Below are 8,284 nucleotides of genomic sequence, written 5' to 3'. Positions count from 1 at the left end.
ATTTTTCTCATGAATTTTAATTTTTAAATTCCCTTCTCGATAAATTTTTTCTTAGCTCATTAAGTTTTCATATATTGAGATAATTTTCTACCATCAACACAAAACAAATCTTGAAATTTTTTTTTTTTCAAATTTTGTTTGTTTACAAAAATCGAAATATAAATTTCAAGTTTCGAGGACGAAACTTTTTTTTAGGAGGGAAGAATGTGATAACCGTGACCAAATTCATGGTTTAATAAAGAAAAAATATTTAAATATATTTTTGTACCTACTAGTGAAATAAAAACTAAGATTTCTAATTTCAATTGTTTTGGCTAAATCTCGGTTCTCATATTATACTTATTATTTTACATGTAAAGAAAACTAATTATTTTTACTGACTAGTATTATTTTCAAAATAATGATTTATCTTAATTGTCATGTTGAGGTGGAATTATTAATGTTTAAAATTTTAAGAGTGACATTATATTTAATTATTTTATATAATTATTGTTTGATTATTAATTAGGCTTAATGCCTCAATTGATTGTCTTTTAAAATTCTCAACCATGAAAACACACGTTCAAGTATATATCTTTATCCATTATAAAGTTCATAAAATCCATTTTGTGTCCAAATTGTCAATATAGATAATTTATTTGTCATGTGTTAAAAATTATTGACTAGTCTTTAAATCAACCATTATACCATACTTACTATTTGTCATAAACCACCATGACTTATCAAATTCCTACCCACTAACCCATGTTTCCCCTCTCAATTTACTACCCACTAAACCAAATTCAATTCCTTACATTTAATGTGACCCTTTGAGTTTCTTGAAATATTAGTATAAATATACTACACTAGTCACATTCTCATTTCAAACCATAATATTCATAAAAAGAAAGAGAGATAAATTATATGGAAGACATGCATATTTCTTCTAAGAGTTAAGTTCTTGTGGCATCAAAGAGTTGGGCTTGGCAAAGAGTAGATGAAGCTTTTAGAAGAATTTTATATCAGTTATCGATTCAACAAGATTTTCCGGGTAAGTGGGCTTCTACCTTTCTTTTGTGTAATATAAGTTTCTACACTTATATTTATTTTTGTGTGTGAGTTAAGTTTTATAAAATAAATACTTATACTTTTGAAAATTCGATCGGCATGATAATATTCGTTTCACTTTGATATATATTATTTGTTGGCTATTCGTGATATTATTTGAAGCATGTTAGAATTATTTGGAAATATTTGAGATGCATTGTTAAGAGTCGATTTAGAAATGGTTAAGGAATTTCCGACGATTTGATTTGATTTGATTTGATATGGCCCTGATGCGGTGGGTAATAATAACCGTTCCTTTGGCCTCGCCCCTTAGAGGAGTAACATATAGGGGACTGATCAGTAGAACCACGGAAAATGAGATAATTAACAGTGCAATATTTGCTTCGTATTTGTTCGAATTCAACATGCTTATTTTGTTTCGAGATTATAAAATATACATGAGTACATGTAAATATATTTTGGTGTTTATCGTGCTCGATCGACCCCCACTTGCTGAGTGTTTTCCAAAACACTCACCCCCTTACTTTGCTCCCCAGATAAGAATGAAGATGAGTTAGATGACGAAGAATAGAATAAGTTCTGAGGTTGGTGAGGATGGATCAGTTCAAGTTGAAGAAATATTTTTACTTTAAATATCATTTTCGCTTCCGCATTGTTGCACTTGTGTTTTTTTTTTCTCTGTAAAAACAGTTATGGTTTATGAAATAGACTGGTTTTTGGCAAGACTTGTACTATGAGGCTTTTTGTTTCAATGTTAAATTGTTAAACAATGCCGACGATGTCAACTAGGCCCGGTTTCGGGGCTTGACAGAAGTGGTATCAGAGCCAAACCAGGTTCATGATCTTGATGGGAAATTAGGATGAAGAATGAGAATGAATCTCTTGGGGTCTAGTAAGTAAGATTTGGAATGATGAGGAATCACTTGGAAACAAGTAAGTAAGATTGAGAATAGGAAAGAACCACTTGGGAACTAATATTATTTTTAAGGTTAGTAAATATTTTGAGAATGATCAGTTAGACTTAAGTTGGACTCATTTTAGGAATATTATTTAAGTACATTGTCGAGAGAAATATTAAAGTTTTGAGTTCGGATTTATAGAGATTTATTTGGGAGCTAGTGTTCACTATATTATATATAGAAAATCTAAGTCATGATTGTCAAAGTTTAAATTAGTTTGGGAATATTGAGTTATAAATTAACTTGATTGGGCTATAAAAATAAAAATAAAAAATTTAACTCTTTCGTATATTCTGATGAGTTAAGTCTATTTAGATCATCAATCCTCATTTATTTTTTTTTTATAAATAAAAATGTCTTAACTTCCTCAAAATTAAATCTATCAAGTTATTGAAGTTTTATTTCATGTTTAATTTTGATTCCTAATCTTTTGTTCCAAAATTTTTTTTTTTTACTGCTTTAAAAAAAAATGACATTGTACATGTTCCTAGTTATAATGCATTAATTTTTTTTTTCTCATGTTAGATAAAGAAAAAAAAATTTATTTTGTTAAAATTTTTCTCAGGAATTTTAATTTTTAAATTCCCTTCTCGATAAATATTTTCTTAGCTCATTAAGTTTTCATATATTGAGATAATTTTCTACCATCAACACAAAACAAATCTTGAAATTTTTTTTTTCAAATTTTGTTTGTTTACAAAAATCAAAATATAAATTTCAAGTTTCGAGGACGAAACGTTTTTTTAGGAGGGAAGAATGTGATAACCGTGACCAAATTCATGGTATAATAAAGAAAAAATATTTAAATATATTTTTGTACCTACTAGTGAAATAAAAACTAAGATTTCTAATTTCAATTGTTTTGGCTAAATCTCGGTTCTCATATTATACTTATTATTTTACATGTAAAGAAAACTAATTATTTTACTGACTAGTATTATTTTCAAAATAATGATTTATCTTAATTGTCATGTTGAGGTGGAATTATTAATGTTTAAAATTTTAAGAGTGACATTATATCTAATTATTTTATATAATTATTGTTTGATTATTAATTAGGCTTAATGCCTCAATTGATTGTCTTTTAAAATTCTCAACCATGAAAACACACGTTCAAGTATATATCTTTATCCATTATAAAGTTCATAAAATCCATTTTTGTGTCCAAATTGTCAATATTGATAATTTATTTGTCATGTGTTAAAAATTATTGACTAGTCTTTAAATCAACCATTATACCATACTTACTATTTGTCATAAACCACCATGACTTATCAAATTCCTACCCACTAACCCATGTTTCCCCTCTCAATTTATTACCCACTAAACCAAATTCAATTCCTTACATTTAATGTGACCCTTTGAGTTTCTTGAAATATTAGTATAAATATACTACACTAGTCACATTCTCATTTCAAACCATAATATTCCTAAAAAGAAAGAGAGATAAATTATATGGAAGACATGCATATTTCTTCTAAGAGTTAAGTTCTTGTGGCATCAAAGAGTTGGGCTTGGCAAAGAGTAGATGAAGCTTTTAGAAGAATTGTATATCAGTTATCGATTCAACAAGATTTTTCGGGTAAGTGGGCTTTTACCTTTCTTTTGTGTAATATAAGTTTCTACACTTATATTTATTTTTGTGTGTGAGTTAAGTTTTATAAAATAAATACTTATACTTTTGAAAATTCGATCGGCATGATAATATTCGTTTCACTTTGATATATATTATTTGTTGGCTATTCGTGATATTATTTGAAGCATGTTAGAATTATTTGGAAATATTTGAGATGCACTGTTAAGAGTCGATTTAGAAATGGTTAAGGAATTTCCGACGATTTGATTTGATTTGATTTGATATGGCCCTGATGCGGTGGGTAATAATAACCGTTCCTTTGGCCTCGCCCCTTAGAGGAGTAACATATAGGGGACTGATCAGTAGAACCACGGAAAATGAGATAATTAACAGTGCAATATTTTCTTCGTATTTGTTCGAATTCAGCATGCTTATTTTGTTTCGAGATTATAAAATATACATGGGTACATGTAAATATATTTTGGTGTTTATCGTGCTCGATCGACCCCTACTTGCTGAGTGTTTCCCAAAACACTCACCTCCTTACTTTGCTCCCCAGATAAGAATGAAGATGAGTTAGATGACGAAGAACAGAATAAGTTCTGAGGTTGGTGAGGATGGATCAGTTCAAGTTGAAGAAATATTTTTACTTTAAATATCATTTTCGCTTCCGCATTGTTGCACTTGTGTTTTTTTTTCTTTGTAAAAACAGTTATGGTTTATGAAATAGATTGGTTTTTGGCAAGACTTGTACTATGAGGCTTTTTGTTTCAATGTTAAATTGTTAAACAACGCCGATGTCAACTAGGCCCGGTTTTGGGGCGTGACAGAAGTGGTATCAGAGCCAAACCAGGTTCATGATCTTGATGAGAAATTAGGATGAAGAATGAGAATGAATCTCTTGGGGTCTAGTAAGTAAGATTTGGAATGATGAGGAATCACTTGGAAACAATTAAGTAAGATTGAAAATAGGAAAGAACCACTTGGGAACTAATATTATTTTTAAGGTCAGTAAATATTTTGAGAATGATTAGTTAGACTTAAGTTGGACTCATTTTAGGAATATTATTTAAGTACATTGTCGAGAGAAATATTAAAGTTTTGAGTTCGGATTTATAGAGATTTATTTGGGAGCTAGTGTTCACTATATTATATATAGAAAATCTAAGTCATGATTGTCAAAGTTTAAATTAGTTTGGGAATATTGAGTTATAAATTAACTTGATTGGGCTATAAAAATAAAAATAAAAAATTTAACTCTTTCGTATATTCTGATGAGTTAAGTCTATTTGGATCATCAATCCTCATTTATTTTTTTTTTAAAAAATAAAAATGTCTTAACTTCCTCAAAATTAAATCTATCAAGTTATTGAAGTTTTTTTCCATGTTTAATTTTGATTCCTAATCTTTTGTTCCAAATTTTTTTTTTTTTACTGCTTTTAAAAAAACGACATTGTACATGTTCCTAGTTATAATGCATTAATTTTTTTTTCTCATGTTAGATAAAGAAAAAAAAAATTATTTTGTTAAAATTTTTCTCAGGAATTTTAATTTTTAAATTCCCTTCTCGATAAATATTTTCTTAGCTCATTAAGTTTTCATATATTGAGATAATTTTCTACCATCAACACAAAACAAATCTTGAAATTTTTTTTTTTCAAATTTTGTTTGTTTACAAAAATCAAAATATAAATTTCAAGTTTCGAGGACGAAACTTTTTTTTAGGAGGGAAGAATGTGATAACCGTGACCAAATTCATGGTATAATAAAGAAAATATATTTAAATATATTTTTGTACCTACTAGTGAAATAAAAACTAAGATTTCTAATTTCAATTGTTTTGGCTAAATCTCTGTTCTCATATTATACTTATTGATTTACATGTAAAGAAAACTTATTATTTTTATTGACAAGTATTATTTTCAAAATAATGATTTATCTTAATTGTCATGTTGAGGTGGAATTATTAATGTTTAAAATTTTAAGAGTGACATTATATCTAATTATTTTATATAATTATTGTTTGATTATTAATTAGGCTTAATGCCTCAATTGATTGTCTTTTAAAATTCTCAACCATGAAAACACACGTTCAAGTATATATCTTTATCCATTATAAAGTTCATAAAATCCATTTTTGTGTCCAAATTGTCAATATAGATAATTTATTTGTCATGTGTTAAAAATTATTGACTAGTCTTTAAATCACCATTATACCATACTTACTATTTGTCATAAACCACCATGACTTATCAAATTCCTACCCACTAACCCATGTTTCCCCTCTCAATTTACTACCCACTAAACCAAATTCAATTCCTTACATTTAATTTGACCCTTTGAGTTTCTTGAAATATTAGTATAAATATACTACACTAGTCACATTCTCATTTCAAACCATAATATTCATAAAAAGAAAGAGAGATAAATTATATGGAAGACATGCATATTTCTTCTAAGAGTTAAGTTCTTGTGGCATCAAAGAGTTGGGCTTGGCAAAGAGTAGATGAAGCTTTTAGAAGAATTTTATATCAGTTATCGATTCAACAAGATTTTCCGGGTAAGTGGGCTTCTACCTTTCTTTTGTGTAATATAAGTTTCTACACTTATATTTATTTTTGTGTGTGAGTTAAGTTTTATAAAATAAATACTTATACTTTTGAAAATTCGATCGGCATGATAATATTCGTTTCAATTTGATATATATTATTTGTTGGCTATTCTTGATATTATTTGAAGCATGTTAGAATTATTTGGAAATATTTGAGATGCACTGTTAAGAGTCGATTAAGAAATGGTTAAGGAATTTCCGACGATTTGATTTGATTTGATTTGATATGGCCCTGATGCGGTGGGTAATAATAACCGTTCCTTTGGCCTCGCCCCTTAGAGGAGTAACATATAGGGGACTGATTAGTAGAACCACGGAAAATGAGATAATTAACAGTGCAATATTTGCTTCGTATTTGTTCGAATTCAACATGCTTATTTTGTTTCGAGATTATAAAATATACATGAGTACATGTAAATATATTTTGGTATTTATCGTGCTCGATCGACCCCCACTTGCTGAGTGTTTCCCAAAACACTCACCCCCTTACTTTGCTCCCCAGATAAGAATGAAGATGAGTTAGATGACGAAGAACAGAATAAGTTCTGAGGTTGGTGAGGATGGATCAGTTCAAGTTGAAGAAATATTTTTACTTTAAATATCATTTTCGCTTCCGCATTGTTGCACTGGTGTTTTTTTTTCTCTGTAAAAACAGTTATGGTTTATGAAATAGACTGGTTTTTGGCAAGACTTGTACTATGAGGCTTGTTGTTTCAATGTTAAATTGTTAAACAATGACGATGTCAACTAGGCCCGGTTTTGGGGCGTGACAGAAGTGGTATCAGAGCCAAACCAGGTTCATGATCTTGATGGGAAATTAGGATGAAGAATGAGAATGAATCTCTTGGGGTCTAGTAAGTAAGATTTGGAATGATGAGGAATCACTTGGAAACAAGTAAGTAAGATTGAGAATAGGAAAGAACCACTTGGGAACTAATATTATTTTAAAGGTCAGTAAATATTTTGATAATGATTAGTTAGACTTAAGTTGGACTCATTTTAGGAATATTATTTAAGTACATTGTCGAGAGAAATATTAAAGTTTTGAGTTCGGATTTATAGAGATTTATTTGGGAGCTAGTGTTCACTATATTATATATAGAAAATCTAAGTCATGATTGTCAAATTTTAAATTAGTTTGGGAATATTGAGTTATAAATTAACTTGATTGGGCTATAAAAATAAAAATAAAAAATTTAACTCTTTCGTATATTCTGATGAGTTAAGTCTATTTGGATCATCAATCCTCATTTTTTTAAAAATAAAAATAAAAATGTCTTAACTTCCTCAAAATTAAATCTATCAAGTTATTGAAGTTTTATTTCATGTTTAATTTTGATTCCTAATCTTTTGTTCCAAATTTTTTTTTTTATTGCTTTAAAAAAAAACGACATTGTACATGTTCCTAGTTATAATGCATTAATTTTTTTTTCTCATGTTAGATAAAGAAAAAAAAAATTTATTTTGTTAAAATTTTTCTCAGGAATTTTAATTTTTAAATTCCCTTCTCGATAAATATTTTCTTAGCTCATTAAGTTTTCATATATTGAGATAATTTTCTACCATCAACACAAAACAAATCTTGAAATTTTTTTTTTCAAATGTTGTTTGTTTACAAAAATCAAAATATAAATTTCAAGTTTCGAGGACGAAACTTTTTTTTAGGAGGGAAGAATGTGATAACCGTGACCAAATTCATGGTATAATAAAGAAAATATATTTAAATATATTTTTGTACCTACTAGTGAAATAAAAACTAAGATTTCTAATTTCAATTGTTTTGGCTAAATCTCGGTTCTCATATTATATTTATTATTTTACATGTAAAGAAAACTTATTATTTTTATTGACTAGTATTATTTTCAAAATAATGATTTATCTTAATTTTCATGTTGAGGTGAAATTATTAATGTTTAAAATTTTAAGAGTGACATTATATCTAATTATTTTATATAATTATTGTTTTATTATTAATTAGGCTTAATTCCTCAATTGATTGTCTTTTAAAATTCTCAACCATGAAAACACACGTTCAAGTATATATCTTTATCCATTATAAAGTTCATAAAATCCATTTTTGTGTCCAAATTG

Source organism: Henckelia pumila, chromosome 3 (genome assembly GCF_033568475.1).
Source record: "Henckelia pumila isolate YLH828 chromosome 3, ASM3356847v2, whole genome shotgun sequence".
Lineage (NCBI taxonomy): Eukaryota > Viridiplantae > Streptophyta > Magnoliopsida > Lamiales > Gesneriaceae > Henckelia > Henckelia pumila.
The sequence above is the reverse complement of the archived record's forward strand: the minus strand, read 5'-3'. Positions refer to the sequence as shown.